Source organism: Chlorocebus sabaeus, chromosome 16 (assembly GCF_047675955.1).
Source record: "Chlorocebus sabaeus isolate Y175 chromosome 16, mChlSab1.0.hap1, whole genome shotgun sequence".
Classification (NCBI taxonomy): domain Eukaryota; kingdom Metazoa; phylum Chordata; class Mammalia; order Primates; family Cercopithecidae; genus Chlorocebus; species Chlorocebus sabaeus.
The window spans coordinates 20,905,309-20,923,839 of record NC_132919.1 but is presented as its reverse complement, the minus strand read 5'-3'; the positions used below and the strand labels follow the sequence as shown (position 1 = coordinate 20,923,839).

General features: G+C 55.9%; 1 pseudogene; it reads right to left on the bottom strand.

Moving 5' to 3' along the window:
* LOC119623314 (sphingomyelin phosphodiesterase 4-like) overlaps positions 1 to 9,256 on the bottom strand; it is a 175,646-nt pseudogene extending 166,390 nt beyond the window's left edge.
* Between the last annotated feature and the right edge of the window lie 9,275 nt (positions 9,257 to 18,531).

The window sequence follows — 18,531 nt, the reverse complement described above, 5'->3', positions numbered from 1 at the left end:
AAAGTTCACTGACGCACCTCAGCCCTCCGCCTCTTCCTTCTTTGAACGACAGGTCCTGGTCTTCTGGGACAGGTGCTGTCGCATTTCCTCTGCACACCCAGTCTCATTCCTGAGAATGAGACTCCCCTCTGCTCCTGGGTGGACTGAGCCCCTGAAACTTTGGGCCCGCTGCTAGATCCCAGGCCTTCTTTGATTTTCCCTGGCACTCATGGCAAGGTCACCTGTGCCCCCCTTCCACCGGGCACATGCCTGGACACCATTGTTGCGTTCGCCATCGCCCCGTGTGCCCTCAGTGGCACACGTTCACACCATCTGCTCTAGGCTACGCCTGTGCCACGCGTTGGTTCCACCTAGGATTGGTCCCTGGACCTGTTTCTACGGTGTCCTGGAAAGCGGGATCAGCTTGAAGGAGCCCCAGGCCCTTGAGAATCACGGCAGGTCACCGCTCTTGGAGGGTAGGGAGGCAGAGGGCTCAAGGGTCAGTGACTTCTCAGCTGACTCCACGCCTTGAGGCCCATGGGATGATTGTGGGCTGCAGCCAGGCCCTGCCTGCCTCAGTCGATGTGCTCAGTCCATGCATTCTCACTCGGAGGGGTCCAGAATCGGATCTGATGGTGGGTCACGAGATGACCCCAGCAGGCGCCCTGAAGATGAATCCGCCGATCCCCCGGTGGAAATCGGCTCAAGGAGAGGTCCTGGAGACGGGACTCCCGGGGGTTTGATCCCGGGAGGCCGCCCGCGGCCGCCTCTCCCACGCGGCCCCCCTACTGGACCCCGGATGCAGCCGCTGCCAAGGCTGCAGCAGGAGAGCCCCTGGCGCCCAGCGGCCACCGTCGTTTAAAGGGGACGCAGCCTGACTGCAGGCAGCGGAGCGCGGGGCGGCCCAGCCAATGCGCATGCGCGAGTGGCGAGCGGGTGCGCTTGCGTCACAGTGGTTCCCACGGTTGTCAGGGAAACCACGCCCTGAGGCCTGGCAGACAGGAGCCCTCCGTGGCAGTGCTTGGGTGGCGGGGCTCCGAGGCTCCAGCCTGACCCCTTCACGGGGTGGACAGGACTGTCTCCGGACGCCAGGAGTCGTGGCAAAAAGGCTGACCAGGATGTGGAAAGCACAGGCGGAGTCCGGGGGAAGCAGCGCCGCATCCCAGCCTCAGGCCCGCCGGGACGCTGTTCGGGTGAGTCTCCCCAGAAGTCGAGCCCCCGTGATCTCGAGGACGGGTCGGCCTGCAGGCCCGTGGGCTGCTCTCTCTACCGAGGGTCGTTCTGCTCGAGAGCCGAGCCCCGTAGCCTCAGGGGCTGCCTGGGGGGTCTTTGTTTCCGCGCCACTGCTGTATGACTGTCTGTGTTTGTATGTGTTTGTGTGTCTCCCGTTTTCGCTTCTCTGTCTGCCTGTCACACTCTGTCAGTTTCTTGCCCTCTCTCTGTCGGTTGGGGTGTGTGTGTGTGTGTGTGTGTGTGTGTGTGTGTGTGTGTGTTTGGAGGAACGTGCCCTATGCGCCAAAAACCGATTTCTTGCATGTCGGCCTGTCTTTGGTGAGCTTCCCTCTGCGTCTCTGCCTGGGTCATCTGTCCGCTTGTCATCCGATTTCGGGGCAGCTCCACTTTTGGAATGCGAAGGCTTCCACCACGTGAGGAGATGCGTGGTTCCCGGAGCATTTGAAATCTCATCCCCATTCCGTGCGGCCTCTTTTCTGAGATCAAGATGAACACCGTCCAGCCACGGACCAAAGCCGCACCGGAGCTCATTGTCCTGCAGGAGAGGAGGAGGCCCACATCACAGAAGAGGCTTGTATCTTTTCACCGCTCTTCTCTGAGAAAAGAAGCCACACCACGACACAGGCTGAAAGAGGAAGCCAGGAATGGGAGATGGCCACAATCCCAGTCGCTGGAACGCTGGCCTCACTGGACAAGCCACCCGTTTGGCACCCCTCCCCTTCAGCCCGTGGCAGTGGCACGGTGCTGTACCCCGCCTGGGCTCTGGCCTCTGCTCCGTCCTCCCTCTGCTGTGTATCCCCTGTTTCTCCGGGGCTTAGATGCTTCCCGGTCTGGCTGGATGTCTTCCAGAAGGATGACTTCCCAGTCCATCAGGGAGACACTTCCTGGAGATCCCTGTCCTGATTGTTTCTCTCTGCAAACCTGCTTCGGGTTGAGCCGATATCCACCGGGGGCAGGGGAGCTTCAGGGCGCCTGCCGGGGTCTCAGGACTCCGCTTCAGATCCGACTCTGGACCCTCCGGGTGAGAAAGCATGGGCTGAGCACATCTAGTGAGGCAGGCAGGGTCTGGCTGCAGCCCACAGTCATCCCACCGGCTTCAAGGCCTGCTGGCAACTGAAAGTTCACTGACGCACCTCAGCCCTCCGCCTCTTCCTTCTTTGAACGACAGGTCCTGGTCTTCTGGGACAGGTGCTGTCGCATTTCCTCTGTACACCCAGTCTCATTCCTGAGAATGAGACTCCCCTCTGCTCCTGGGTGGACTGAGCCCCTGGAACTTTGGGCCCGCTGCTAGATCCCAGGCCTTCTTTGATTTTCCCTGGCACTCATGGCAAGGTCACCTGTGCCCCCCTTCCACCGGGCACATGCCTGGACACCATTGTTGCGTTCACCATCGCCCCGTGTGCCCTCAGTGGCACACGTTCACACCATCTGCTCTAGGCTACTCCTGTGCCACGCGTTGGTTCCACCTAGGATTGGTCCCTGGACCTGTTTCTACGGTGTCCTGGAAAGCGGGATCAGCATGAAGGAGCCCCAGGCGCTTGAGAATCACGGCAGGTCACCGCTCTTGGAGGGTAGGGAGGCAGAGGGCTCACGGGTCAGTGACTTCTCAGCTGACTCCACGCCTTGAGGCCCATGGGATGATTGTGGGCTGCAGCCAGGCCCTGCCTGCCTCAGTCGATGTGCTCAGTCCATGCATTCTCACTCGGAGGGGTCCAGAATCGGATCTGATGGTGGGTCACGAGATGACCCCAGCAGGCGCCCTGAAGATGAATCCGCCGATCCCCCGGTGGAAATCGGCTCAAGGAGAGGTCCTGGAGACGGGACTCCCGGGGGTTTGATCCCGGGAGGCCGCCCGCGGCCGCCTCTCCCACGCGGCCCCCCTACTGGACCCCGGATGCAGCCGCTGCCAAGGCTGCAGCAGGAGAGCCCCTGGCGCCCAGCGGCCACCGTCGTTTAAAGGGGACGCAGCCTGACTGCAGGCAGCGGAGCGCGGGGCGGCCCAGCCAATGCGCATGCGCGAGTGGCGAGCGGGTGCGCTTGCGTCACAGTGGTTCCCACGGTTGTCAGGGAAACCACGCCCTGAGGCCTGGCAGACAGGAGCCCTCCGTGGCAGTGCTTGGGTGGCGGGGCTCCGAGGCTCCAGCCTGACCCCTTCACGGGGTGGACAGGACTGTCTCCGGACGCCAGGAGTCGTGGCAAAAAGGCTGACCAGGATGTGGAAAGCACAGGCGGAGTCCGGGGGAAGCAGCGCCGCATCCCAGCCTCAGGCCCGCCGGGACGCTGTTCGGGTGAGTCTCCCCAGAAGTCGAGCCCCCGTGATCTCGAGGACCGGTCGGCCTGCAGGCCCGTGGGCTGCTCTCTCTACCGAGGGTCGTTCTGCTCGAGAGCCGAGCCCCGTAGCCTCAGGGGCTGCCTGGGGGGTCTTTGTTTCCGCGCCACTGCTGTATGACTGTCTGTGTTTGTATGTGTTTGTGTGTCTCCCGTTTTCGCTTCTCTGTCTGCCTGTCACACTCTGTCAGTTTCTTGCCCTCTCTCTGTCGGTTGGGGTGTGTGTGTGTGTGTGTGTGTGTGTGTGTGTGTTTGGAGGAACGTGCCCTATGCGCCAAAAACCGATTTCTTGCATGTCGGCCTGTCTTTGGTGAGCTTCCCTCTGCGTCTCTGCCTGGGTCATCTGTCCGCTTGTCATCCGATTTCGGGGCAGCTCCACTTTTGGAATGCGAAGGCTTCCACCACGTGAGGAGATGCGTGGTTCCCGGAGCATTTGAAATCTCATCCCCATTCCGTGCGGCCTCTTTTCTGAGATCAAGATGAACACCGTCCAGCCACGGACCAAAGCCGCACCGGAGCTCATTGTCCTGCAGGAGAGGAGGAGGCCCACATCACAGAAGAGGCTTGTATCTTTTCACCGCTCTTCTCTGAGAAAAGAAGCCACACCACGACACAGGCTGAAAGAGGAAGCCAGGAATGGGAGATGGCCACAATCCCAGTCGCTGGAACGCTGGCCTCACTGGACAAGCCACCCGTTTGGCACCCCTCCCCTTCAGCCCGTGGCAGTGGCACGGTGCTGTACCCCGCCTGGGCTCTGGCCTCTGCTCCGTCCTCCCTCTGCTGTGTATCCCCTGTTTCTCCGGGGCTTAGATGCTTCCCGGTCTGGCTGGATGTCTTCCAGAAGGATGACTTCCCAGTCCATCAGGGAGACACTTCCTGGAGATCCCTGTCCTGATTGTTTCTCTCTGCAAACCTGCTTCGGGTTGAGCCGATATCCACCGGGGGCAGGGGAGCTTCAGGGCGCCTGCCGGGGTCTCAGGACTCCGCTTCAGATCCGACTCTGGACCCTCCGGGTGAGAAAGCATGGGCTGAGCACATCTAGTGAGGCAGGCAGGGTCTGGCTGCAGCCCACAGTCATCCCACCGGCTTCAAGGCCTGCTGGCAACTGAAAGTTCACTGACGCACCTCAGCCCTCCGCCTCTTCCTTCTTTGAACGACAGGTCCTGGTCTTCTGGGACAGGTGCTGTCGCATTTCCTCTGTACACCCAGTCTCATTCCTGAGAATGAGACTCCCCTCTGCTCCTGGGTGGACTGAGCCCCTGAAACTTTGGGCCCGCTGCTAGATCCCAGGCCTTCTTTGATTTTCCCTGGCACTCATGGCAAGGTCACCTGTGCCCCCCTTCCACCGGGCACATGCCTGGACACCATTGTTGCGTTCGCCATCGCCCCGTGTGCCCTCAGTGGCACACGTTCACACCATCTGCTCTAGGCTACGCCTGTGCCACGCGTTGGTTCCACCTAGGATTGGTCCCTGGACCTGTTTCTACGGTGTCCTGGAAAGCGGGATCAGCTTGAAGGAGCCCCAGGCCCTTGAGAATCACGGCAGGTCACCGCTCTTGGAGGGTAGGGAGGCAGAGGGCTCAAGGGTCAGTGACTTCTCAGCTGACTCCACGCCTTGAGGCCCATGGGATGATTGTGGGCTGCAGCCAGGCCCTGCCTGCCTCAGTCGATGTGCTCAGTCCATGCATTCTCACTCGGAGGGGTCCAGAATCGGATCTGATGGTGGGTCACGAGATGACCCCAGCAGGCGCCCTGAAGATGAATCCGCCGATCCCCCGGTGGAAATCGGCTCAAGGAGAGGTCCTGGAGACGGGACTCCCGGGGGTTTGATCCCGGGAGGCCGCCCGCGGCCGCCTCTCCCACGCGGCCCCCCTACTGGACCCCGGATGCAGCCGCTGCCAAGGCTGCAGCAGGAGAGCCCCTGGCGCCCAGCGGCCACCGTCGTTTAAAGGGGACGCAGCCTGACTGCAGGCAGCGGAGCGCGGGGCGGCCCAGCCAATGCGCATGCGCGAGTGGCGAGCGGGTGCGCTTGCGTCACAGTGGTTCCCACGGTTGTCAGGGAAACCACGCCCTGAGGCCTGGCAGACAGGAGCCCTCCGTGGCAGTGCTTGGGTGGCGGGGCTCCGAGGCTCCAGCCTGACCCCTTCACGGGGTGGACAGGACTGTCTCCGGACGCCAGGAGTCGTGGCAAAAAGGCTGACCAGGATGTGGAAAGCACAGGCGGAGTCCGGGGGAAGCAGCGCCGCATCCCAGCCTCAGGCCCGCCGGGACGCTGTTCGGGTGAGTCTCCCCAGAAGTCGAGCCCCCGTGATCTCGAGGACGGGTCGGCCTGCAGGCCCGTGGGCTGCTCTCTCTACCGAGGGTCGTTCTGCTCGAGAGCCGAGCCCCGTAGCCTCAGGAGCTGCCTAGGGGTCTTTGTTTCCGCGCCACTGCTGTATGACTGTCTGTGTTTGTATGTGTTTGTGTGTCTCCCGTTTTCGCTTCTCTGTCTGCCTGTCACACTCTGTGAGTTTCTTGCCCTCTTTCTGTCGGTTGGGGTGTGTGTGTGTGTGTGTGTGTGTGTGTGTGTGTGTTTGGAGGAACGTGCCCCATGCGCCAAAAACCGATTTCTTGCATGTCGGCCTGTCTTTGGTGAGCTTCCCTCTGCGTCTCTGCCTGGGTCATCTGTCCGCTTGTCATCCGATTTCGGGGCGGCTCCACTTTTGGAATGCGAAGGCTTCCACCATGTGAGGAGATGCGTGGTTCCCGGAGCATTTGAAATCTCATCCCCATTCCGTGCGGCCTCTTTTCTGAGATCAAGATGAACACCGTCCAGCCACGGACCAAAGCCGCACCGGAGCTCATTGTCCTGCAGGAGAGGAGGAGGCCCACATCACAGAAGAGGCTTGTATCTTTTCACCGCTCTTCTCTGAGAAAAGAAGCCACAGCACGACACAGGCTTAAAGAGGAAGCCAGGAATGGGAGATGGCCACAATCCCAGTCGCTGGAACGCTGGCCTCACTGGACAAGCCACCCGTTTGGCACCCCTCCCCTTCAGCCCGTGGCAGTGGCACGGTGCTGTACCCCGCCTGGGCTCTGGCCTCTGCTCCGTCCTCCCTCTGCTGTGTATCCCCTGTTTCTCCGGGGCTTAGATGCTTCCCGGTCTGGCTGGATGTCTTCCAGAAGGATGACTTCCCAGTCCATCAGGGAGACACTTCCTGGAGATCCCTGTCCTGATTGTTTCTCTCTGCAAACCTGCTTCGAGTTGAGCCGATTTCCACCGGGGGCAGGGGAGCTTCAGGGCGCCTGCCGGGGTCTCAGGACTCCGCTTCAGATCCGACTCTGGACCCTCCGGGTGAGAAAGCATGGGCTGAGCACATCTAGTGAGGCAGGCAGGGTCTGGCTGCAGCCCACAGTCATCCCACCGGCTTCAAGGCCTGCTGGCAACTGAAAGTTCACTGACGCACCTCAGCCCTCCGCCTCTTCCTTCTTTGAACGACAGGTCCTGGTCTTCTGGGACAGGTGCTGTCGCATTTCCTCTGCACACCCAGTCTCATTCCTGAGAATGAGACTCCCCTCTGCTCCTGGGTGGACTGAGCCCCTGAAACTTTGGGCCCGCTGCTAGATCCCAGGCCTTCTTTGATTTTCCCTGGCACTCATGGCAAGGTCACCTGTGCCCCCCTTCCACCGGGCACATGCCTGGACACCATTGTTGCGTTCGCCATCGCCCCGTGTGCCCTCAGTGGCACACGTTCACACCATCTGCTCTAGGCTACGCCTGTGCCACGTGTTGGTTCCACCTAGGATTGGTCCCTGGACCTGTTTCTACGGTGTCCTGGAAAGCGGGATCAGCTTGAAGGAGCCCCAGGCCCTTGAGAATCACGGCAGGTCACCGCTCTTGGAGGGTAGGGAGGCAGAGGGCTCAAGGGTCAGTGACTTCTCAGCTGACTCCACGCCTTGAGGCCCATGGGATGATTGTGGGCTGCAGCCAGGCCCTGCCTGCCTCAGTCGATGTGCTCAGTCCATGCATTCTCACTCGGAGGGGTCCAGAATCGGATCTGATGGTGGGTCACGAGATGACCCCAGCAGGCGCCCTGAAGATGAATCCGCCGATCCCCCGGTGGAAATCGGCTCAAGGAGAGGTCCTGGAGACGGGACTCCCGGGGGTTTGATCCCGGGAGGCCGCCCGCGGCCGCCTCTCCCACGCGGCCCCCCTACTGGACCCCGGATGCAGCCGCTGCCAAGGCTGCAGCAGGAGAGCCCCTGGCGCCCAGCGGCCACCGTCGTTTAAAGGGGACGCAGCCTGACTGCAGGCAGCGGAGCGCGGGGCGGCCCAGCCAATGCGCATGCGCGAGTGGCGAGCGGGTGCGCTTGCGTCACAGTGGTTCCCACGGTTGTCAGGGAAACCACGCCCTGAGGCCTGGCAGACAGGAGCCCTCCGTGGCAGTGCTTGGGTGGCGGGGCTCCGAGGCTCCAGCCTGACCCCTTCACGGGGTGGACAGCACTGTCTCCGGACGCCAGGAGTCGTGGCAAAAAGGCTGACCAGGATGTGGAAAGCACAGGCGGAGTCCGGGGGAAGCAGCGCCGCATCCCAGCCTCAGGCCCGCCGGGACGCTGTTCGGGTGAGTCTCCCCAGAAGTCGAGCCCCCGTGATCTCGAGGACGGGTCGGCCTGCAGGCCCGTGGGCTGCTCTCTCTACCGAGGGTCGTTCTGCTCGGGAGCCGAGCCCCCTAGCCTCAGGGGCTGCCTGGGGGTCTTTGTTTCCGCGCCACTGCTGTATGACTGTCTGTGTGTGTATGTGTTTGTGTGTCTCCCGTTTTCGCTTCTCTGTCTGCCTGTCACACTCTGTGAGTTTCTTGCCCTCTCTCTGTCGGTTGGGGTGTGTGTGTGTGTGTGTGTGTGTGTGTGTGTGTGTGTTTGGAGGAACGTGCCCTATGCGCCAAAAACCGATTTCTTGCATGTCGGCCTGTCTTTGGTGAACTTACCTCTGCGTCTGTACCTGAATCATGTGTCCGCTTGTCAATCGCTTTCTCGTCGGTTCCACTTTGGGTTTGCCAAGGCTTGAACCACGTGCGGAGTTACGTTCCTTCCGCAGCCGTTGAAATCTCATCCCTATCCCCTGGGTTACGGGATCCCCATTAGCCTGGGTAAGAAAGGCAGCGCCAGCGCTGGCTCACCAACAGCTGGGCCCCGGTGTCGCAAGTGGATGTGAGTGATGCCTCCTTGGGGCCAGAGGGTTCCCAGAATGGCTGTAGACCACGGCTGACTGCAGGCAGCGTGGTGGCCGCGATGGAAAGTGATGAGGTTCGCAGGGATAGGCGACCAAGCAGAGCCCCAGCCGTTGCATCCTGCATCACCAGCAGCATCGCGGGGAGGCCCAGCCCTGATGACGATGCGGCCAGAGCACAAGTCCCACGACCCAGTCCCAGACGCCAGCCCATCGTCAGCTAATTTCAGGAACCGTGGGCCAACTGAAGCCTGGGTCCCATGGTCAAAACAAAGGACAGATGGTCCGCAGGCAGGGCGGAGAGCCTGCAGTGTCGGCCTGTCTCCACCACCGCGGAGCTCGCAGGGTGCAGCAGGCACCGGGCAGTGATGAAGGCTTGCAGATGAGGCTGCGCGGGTCCGCTAAGTCTCCTGCCTTAGGTTGGAGATTCCAGCCCTTCCGCGGAGACTCCACGTGCACCGCCTCCTCATTGTCCTTGTCTAGGGCCGTGGCAAAGAACTTCGCTCCCATGGCACCACTCCAGGGGCGCAGGAACCTGGGATGAGCAGGTGGAGCAGGGCGAACACCGCTAAGAACCCAGCTAGAGAGGCACCCCAGGGCGGCACAAGGGGCCGCATTGAACGTGTCAATCATCTCATAGATTTTATGACTTTTTTTGATATCTCATAATATCTATAGTGTCTGTTATATCTTGTGATATAATTATTAGCACCATTTTATTGTGATTATTATGATTATTTTTATACCAACACATCTTCAATTATTAATATTCCTAGTTGCTAGAGAAAAATGAGAACAACTAGTTTTGAAAGCCTTACTTCTGCCAATGGAGGCACATTCCAGCAGTTCGCCAAAGGAATCCACTTTGCACCACTTTCACAAAAACGTTATTGCACAATTATACTATCCTACTCTTATATACTTTGTGTGTGTACTTGTGTGTATGTATGTCATATATGTTATATGTGTGTGTGTGTGTATATATATATATATAAAGTATGCCAGAGATGAACAAGTGTTAGAAAATTAAATGCACACGTCATGCCAGTGCTATGTATAATGTGGTGTAGTACCTACAGATGTTCAACAGTGTGGGATGCAGACTGGAACAACACTACTAGTCTTAAATAATTCTTTCTAGGTTCAGTGTCTGGAAATAATGCTTTGGATCAAACGTGCAAGAAAATTAATGGGTTTTAAAGACTATTCTAAGTCAACTATAACATTTCATTTGGGGATTTCTGTCCCTTATAGTATCTAACTGATTTTGGATGGATTCCTTGAGGCCTGGTTTTTCTTTTCCTCTCTGCACATTGCTGCTCAGAGTGATAAATGAAGTTGTATTTTGAATAAAATAGCTAAGCATCCTTTTGTGTGCAATGAGCATGATGGTATTTAGACCTACAATTTCTCGGTATGGTGGTTACAGTTATGGTGGGGCTGGGGTATTTACCTGGAGCCTGGATGTCCACTGGGAAGTGACACCCCTGGGAATTTTTTGTGTCAGCTTGGCCTCTGATGTCTGCCTGGGGATTGGGTATCCACCTAAGGCCCGATGTTTACCTGGAGCCAGATGTGCACCTGAGGCGTTATGTCCATCTCTGACCTATGTTCACCTGGGTACTGATGAACACCTGAAGCATAAGTATTCACCTGGGGCCTGATATCCACCTGTAGTATGGGTGCCAACCTTGGGGCTGATGTTCAGGTGGCATCCACTGTATACTTGGGGCCTGGTGTATACACAGAACCTGGGCATCCACCTGGGACTTGATGTTTAAATATGGTCTGGAGTTCTCTTAGGGCCTACTGTTCACCTGGGGCCCGGGCGTACACCTCGTGCCTGATGTTCCAGGTGGACACCTGGGTACCAGGTGATCTTCAGGGCCTAAGTGAGAACTCCAGTCTCTAAATGGACAACTAGGCCCCAGGCTGATGTTTACTGGGGTCAGATGGACCCAAGTCCCTGGGAACACCGAGGCCACAGGTGGACATCAGCTCCCAGGTTAATTCCAGGCCCAAGATGGACCTCAGGCCCCAGCTGGACACAAGTCCCTGGGTAGATGCATAGGCCCTGGGGAACATCAAGCCTTAGGTGAAGTTCTAGGCTACAGGTAGACATCTTGCTCCAATTGGACATCTGGTCCCAGGTGGACATCAGTCTCCAGGTGGAAACAAAGTTCCAAGTTGGACATCAGGCACCAGGAGGATTTCAGGCCTCCAGCGAACACCAGCTCCCAGGCTGACATCAGGCTACAAATGAACACTGGGCATCTGATGTACATCAGGCCCCAAGTTGACACCAAGGGCCCAGATGGACATGTGGCCCCATATGAACACTAGTCCCCAGTCAGCTTGGGCCTGGGTCCACCTGGAGCCTGATGTTTAGCTGGAGACTGGATATCCACCTGAGGCCTAGGTATCTATCCAGGCACTGAAGTCAAACTGGGGCCTGATATCCACCTGGGGACTAGGTATCCACCAGGGGTTGATGTCCACCTCAGGCCAGATGACCTTCTGGGGTCTGATGTTCACCTCAGGTCTGGATGTCCATCTGGGGCCTGGTGCTGATTTGGATTCCAGTGTCTACCTGGAACCTGGGGCCAGGTGTTCACTTGGAGCCTGGAGTTTTCCCCTGGGGCCTGGTAGCCACCTGGGCCCTGAGTGTCCACATAGGTTCTGATTTCTACTTTTGGCCTGAGTGTTCTTCTAGGGCCTGAGTGCCACCTGGGTCCTGATGTTCACCAGGAACCTAGGTGTCAACTTGGGGCTTGATGTTCACCTGGGGCCTGATGTCCACGTGAGACCTGATATTCACCAAGAGCCTGGGCATCCACCTGCGGCCTGATGTTCAGATGGTGACTAGGAATTCCCCTAAGGCTTGATGTCCACCTGGAGTATAGATAACCACCTGTAGCCTAGTGTCCACCTGGAGCCTAGGTGTCAACCTGGGGCATAATGGGCATAATGTCCTTTTGGGGACCTGCTGTCCACCTGCAGACTGGTGTCTGCCTAGGGCCTGGTATCCACCTGGGGTCTGGTGTCTGCCTGGGGCCTAGTGTTCCCCTGAAGACTAAGTATGAACCTTGGACCTGATATATGCCTGGGGACTATTTATCCACCTGGGGACTAGCATTCATCTGGGGCCTCATGTCCACCTAAGCCCTGGGTGTCAACCTGGTGCCTAATGGCCACCAGGGATCTATGTACTCACTTGGGGCCTGGTGCTCCCATAGGGCCTAGGTATACACTTGGGGAATGATGTCCAGATGGAGGTGGATGTCTTCCTTGGTGTTGGTGTTCACCTGGGGACAAGGGTGGCCCTGGGGACCGGTGTTCACCTGGAACCTCATGTGCACCTTGGGCCTGCTGTCTACCTAGGGCCTGATGTCCATGTTAAGGCTGGTTGTCCACTTGGGGCCTAATGTCCACCTAACACCCTGTGTTCACCTAGGGCCTGGGTGTCCACCTGGAGCCTGATGTTCAGCTGGAGACTATGCATCTACCTGAGATCTAGGTATCCACCCAGGGTGTGGTGTCAAACTGGGCCCTTATTTCCACCTGAGGACTATCTACCTGAGGCTTGATGTCCACCTGGATCCCCACCCAGGGCCTGGTGTTCATCTGGGGCCCAGTGCCCACCTGGAACCTGGGTATCAACTTGGGTCTTGGGTGTCCACTTGGAGAGTGATGTGCACCTGGGGCCTGAGTTTCCACCTAGGGCCTGATGACCACCTGAGGCCCAGGTGTCCACCTGGGGTCTGATGTCCACCTGAAGCCTAGGTAACCACCTAGGGCATGGTGTTACCTGTGCCTTGATTTCCACCTGAGCCTGGTGTACACCTGAGCCCTGGGTGTCCATCTGAGGCCTGATGTACACCTCAAGCCCAGTGTCCACTTGTGGCCTGATGTCAACTTGGAAGCTGATATCCACCTGGGGACGGATGTGCTCCTGGGGCCTGATATCCAACTGGGACCAGATGTTCACCTAAGACCTGGAGTTAATCTGGGACCTGACGGTCACCAGGGTCCCAGGTGTCTACCTAGGGCCTAGTGTCCAACTAGGGCCTGATGTCCACCTAGAGTCTAGTATCCACTTTGGCCCTGATGCTACCTGAGGCTTGGTGTCTACCTAGAACCTGAGTGCCCAATTGGGCCCTGATGCCCACCTGGGGCCTGGTGTCCTGTTAGGGCTTGATAGCTACCTAATGCCTGGATATCCTCCTGGAACCTGATGCTCACCTATATGTTGGTGTCCATATGGGGCCTGGGTGTCCACCTGTGAGCCTGATGTACACCTTATGTACCAGAAAAATGGTATATACCTAGGGCCTGATATATACCTGGAACCTGTGTGTCCACTTGACCCCTGATGTCCACCTGGGGTCTGGTGTTTACCTGGGGCCTATATCCACCTGGGGTCTGAGTGTCCTCATAGGCCTGGATATTCTCCTGGAAACTGGTAGCAACCTGGGGCTTAGCTATACACCCGAGACCCGTGGTCTGTCAGGGGCCTATGTCCACCTTGGGCCTGGTTTTCATCTGAAGCCTCGTGTTCACCTGGGCCCTGGGTGTCAACCTGGGGTTTGATGTTCACCAAGGGCCTTTTTATCCACCTGAGACTTAATGTCCACCTGGGGCCTGAGTGTCAACCTAGAGCCTGATGTCCACCTCAGGCCTGATGTCTACTTGTGGCCTAAGTGTGCGTCTGGGGCCTGTTGTTTGCATGTGTCCAGGATATTCTTCTGGAGCATGGGTGACTACTTGGTCCCTGATGTCTCCCTGAGGCCTGGGGGGTCCACCTAGAGCTAGATACTCTGCATATCCTCCAGTGGCCTGATGTCCACCTATTACCTGGTGTCGATCTGGGGCCTGGAGATCAAACTGGTCCTGATGTACACCTTGAGTCCAGTGTCCACTTGAAGTCTGATGTTTGCCAGGTGTCCAAAATTCACCTGGGATGTGATACCAACCTGACTCCTGGATTTTTATGTGGGGCCTCATTTCCATCAAGGGCCTTGGTGCTCACCTGAGCCTGTGTGTCTCTCAGGGACCTGATGTTTCTCATGGGTCTAGATTTCCACCTGGGCCTTCTGTCCACATGGGACCTGATGTGCTCCTGAGGTTTGATGTTCAGCTGGGGACCAAGTATTCACCTGGGGACTTGTGTCCAGCTGAGGACGGATGTCCAACTGATGACTGATGTCCAGCTGGGACCTTATGTTTACTTGACGTTTGGTGTCCACCTGAGGCTTAGGTGTCCCTCTAGGGCCTGAAGTAAACTTGGGGCCTGGTGTCTACCCGGGGCTGGATGTTCATCTGTGGACTATCTATCTGGGGACTGATGTCTCCCTGTGGCTTGTTGTTCATGCTGGGCATGAGGTCCATTTGGGGCACTGGTGTTGACCTGGGGCCGGATGTGGATCTGGGGCTTGAATCTAAGATCAACTTGATTTTTTTTTTTTTTTTTTTTGTAAGTGACTTGGTCTTTACACTTGAAGATTCACACACCACATAATTTTTAAGGTTTAATTTTTGTTACAATATATTTTTGAATTTTGTCTCTGGGCCAAAACGTTCAGGTGTATGATAGGTGCCTCTCAATATGTAAATTCAAATTTTGTTTTATTTCAAGTAAGTGTGTGTGTGCCTGCATGTGTGTACATGTGTGCCTGTGTGTGTCTATGAAACTGTTATAGTCTTAAAATTAATTCTATTTCAACTTTTCGTATTTCCTCAAAGAAAAAAAATAAAGGAAATAAGTTACTCCAATTACACCTCTGCCAGATTCTCTTTACATACCTTATCTTCCACACCTATTCCTAATTCTTTTGATAACCTGGAACCTGGTGTCTGCCTAAGTCCTGGGAATATAACTGTGGCCTGATGTAAACCTATAAACAGATATTCACCTGGGGACAGATGTCCACTGGGGGCCTGAGTGTCCACATGGTGCCTGATGTCTACCTGGGGTCTGGTGTTCACCTGAGGCCTGATATCCACCAGGAGCCTAGGTATCCACCTGAGTCCTGGTTTCTATCTGGGGCCTGATGTCCACCTAGGTCTGGTATTCTCCTAAGGTGTACTGCCCACCTGGTCCTGGGTGTCAACTTGAGGACTGATGTAGAATTCAAGTTCAGAGTCCACCTGGGGCCTTATGTCAACCTTGAGCCTGAAGTTCACCTGGGGACTGATGTTCACCTTTGACCTAATGTCCACCTGGGGACTGGATATCCACCCACAGCCAAAAGTCCACCTGAGGCCAGAGGACCAACTGTGGCCAGATGTGCAACTGAGGCTTCAGTATTCCCTTGGGACCTGATGTTCAGCTGGGGCCTAAGGTTAACCTGGGCCACGATGTTCACCTGAAGCTTGATGTCCACCTGGGGCCTGGGTGGCCAGATGTGCAACTGGGGCCTGGGTATCCACCTGGGGCCTAAGTATCTTTCTCATGCCATCTGATATCCACCAGTTGGCCTCGTGTTCATCTGGAGAAGCGGGGTCAACCAGCAGCCTGATGTACACATAGATTCCAAAGTCCTCTTGGGGCCTGATGTACACCTGGGGCCTAGTATCCACTTGGTGCCTGGGTTTTCACTGTGGGCCTGATGTTCACCTAGATCCTAGGAATTTTTGTTGACTGGTATCCACCTGGGTCCTGATGTTCAGCTTGGGACTTGAGTACCTACCTGGGGCCTGATGCCCACTTGGGGCATAAGTATTCACCTGGTCTGGTGTTCACCTGGGGCCTGATGTACACCTGGGGCTTGATGTCAACCTTGAATCTAGGTGTTCATTTGGGGACTACTGTCCACGTGGTGCATGGTTGTCAACCTAGGACCTGATGCTCACCTGGAGTTCAGTGTCCACCTTGGGCCTGTTGTGCAACTGGGACCTGTGTGTCTATTGGCTATCTACTTAAACCTGATGTTTACCTAGGGCTAGATGTGCACCTGAGGCCTGATGTCCACCTGTGGTCTTATGCTCACCTGAGGACTGATGTACATCTGGAGCACAAGTATACCCATGGGGCCTTGTGTCCACCTGGAGTGTGTGTGTCAAACTCAGGGCCGATGTGTACCTGGAATCCAGTATCTAACTAGAGTCTAATGTATACATGGGGCTCTGGCAGTCACCTGGGACATGATGTTCAGATATGGTCTTGGGTTTACCTGGGGCCTGGTATCTACCTAGGGCCTGGGTGTACACCTGGAACCAGATACCCCAGGGGGGTACCTGGGTCCCAGATGGTCATTAGGTCCTAGCTGGAAACTCAGGCTCCAGATGCACATCAGGCTGCAAGTGGACACACAGGTCACACAGTGATACCCAGGTTCCAGGTGGACACTGGGCTCAGGAGGAACACAATGGCTTAGGTGGAGATCCAGGCCTGAGGTGGACATCAGGCTTCAGATAGACATCTGGCCCCAGCTGGATACCTAGGCCCCAGTCTTTGGCCCTAGGTAGACCCAGCCATAGGTGACTAAGATCATCTAGAATCTAATGTCTGCCTGGACCCTGGGTGTCCACATAGGGCCACATGTCTGTATGGGGCCTGAGCATCCACTAGGGCCTGATGTTCACCAAAGGCCTAGATATCCACCTGAGGCCTGGTGTCCACCTGGGGCCTGATGTCCACCTAATACCTGGTGTTTAGCTGGGGCCTGGGTGACATCCGGGGATCTGATGTTCAGCTGAGGGCCAGATTTCAGCTGGTACCTGTGTGTCAACCCGATGCCTGATGCACACCTGGAGATGAGGTATACACCTAGGGTCTGCTGTTCACTCGAGACAGGTGTCCAGCTGTGGCCTGGTGGCCATATGGGTCCTAGTGTTTATCAAGTGCCTGGTGTCCACCTGGGACTGGGTTTCCACCTGGAGCCTGATGTTAATGGCAGTGGGGAGGCCTGTTGTGCACTTGAGATGTGGGGGGTCCACCAGGGGCCTGATGTCCACTTTGGGCCTTGCATTTACCTATGGCCTGGGCATCCACCTTGGGGCCAGGGTATATGTCTGTGGCCCGATGTCCACCTTGAGACAGATGTCTAACTGGGGACATACATTCACGTGGGGCCTGATATGGTTTGGGTGCATCCCTACCTAAATCTCATCTTGAATTGTAGCTCCCATAATTTTCATGTGTCATGGGAGGGACCCAATGGGAGGTAATTGAATCACGAGGGTGGATCTTTCCTGTGCTGTGTTCATGATTATGAATAGGTCTCATGAGATCTGATGGTTTTGTAAAGGGGACTTCCCCTAAACAAGCTCTCTTGCCTGTCACCATATAAGATGTGACTTTGCTCCTCATTCACCTTCAGCCATGATTGTGAGGCCTCCCCAGCCATGTGGAACTGTGAGTGCATTAAACCTCTTACCTTTATAAATTTCCCAGTCTCAGGCATGTCTTTGTTAGCAGCATGAAAACAGACTAACAGTAAATTGGTACCAAGAGTGAGGTGCTGCTGCAAAGATACCCAAAAATAGAAAAAGGACCTTGGAACTGGATAACAGGCAGAGGTTGGAATAGTGTGGAGGGCTCACAAGAGGACAGGAAGATGTGGGAATGTTTGGAACTTCCTAGAGACTTGTTGACTGGCAATAGCTTTGATCAAAATGCTGACAGGAACTTGTTGGGAACTGAAATAAAGGTGACTCTTGCTATGTTTTAGCAAAGAGGCTGGCAGCATTTTGCCCCTGCCCCAGAGATTTGTGAAACTTTGGGATTGAGAGAGGTGATTTAAGGCACCTAGTGGAAGAAATTTCTAAGCAGTAAAGTGTTCAAATGGTGGCTTGGGTACTGTTAAAAGCACTCAGTTTTATGTATTCACAAAGCTATGGTTTGTAATTGGAAATTATGTTTAAAAGGGAAGCAGAGCATGAAAGTTTGGAAAAATTTCCAGCCTGATGATGCAGGAGAAATGCAAAACACATTTTCTGAGGAGAAATTCAAGCTGGAAGTAGTAATTTGCATACGTAACCCTGAGCCAAATGTTAATTACCAATACAATGGGGAAAATGTCTTCAGGGCACATCAGAGGTCTTCACAGTAGTCCCTCGCATCAAAAGCCTGGAGACCTAGGAAGAACACATGGTTTCATGGGCCTGGCCCAGGACCTTGCTGCTTTGTGCACTCTCTAGACTTGGTGTCCCGCATCCCAGGCATGGCTAAAAGGAGCCAACGTAGATTTCAAGCCATTGCTTCAGAGGGTGCAAGCCCCAAGCCTTGGTGGCTTACATGTGTTGTTGGGCCTGCAAGTGCACAGAAATCAAGAACTGAGATTTGGGAACCTCCACCTAGATTTCAGAGGATGTATAGAAATGGCTGGATGTCCATGTAGAGGTGTGCTGCAGGAATGAAACTCTCATGGAGAATCTCTTCTAGGGTGGTGTAGAAGGAAAATGTGAGATGCGAGCCCCCACACAGAGTCCCCACTGGGGCACTGCTTAGTGGAGCTGTGAGAAGATGGCAACCATCCTCCAAACCCCAGAATGGTAGATCCACTGACAGCTTGCTCTGTGTGCCTAGAAAAGCCAGTCACTCAACACCAGCCCACGAAATCAGCCAGGAGGGGCAGCTGTGCCCTGCAAAGCCACAGGGGCAGAGCTGCTCAAGACCATGGGGACCCACCTCTTGCATGAGCATGTCCTGGATGTGAGACATGAAGTCAAAGAAAATCATTTTGGAGCTTTAAGACATGGGCAAGAACTTCATCTCTAAAATACCAAAAGCAATGGCAACAAAAACCAGAATGGAAGAGTGGGACCTAATTAAACTAAAGAGC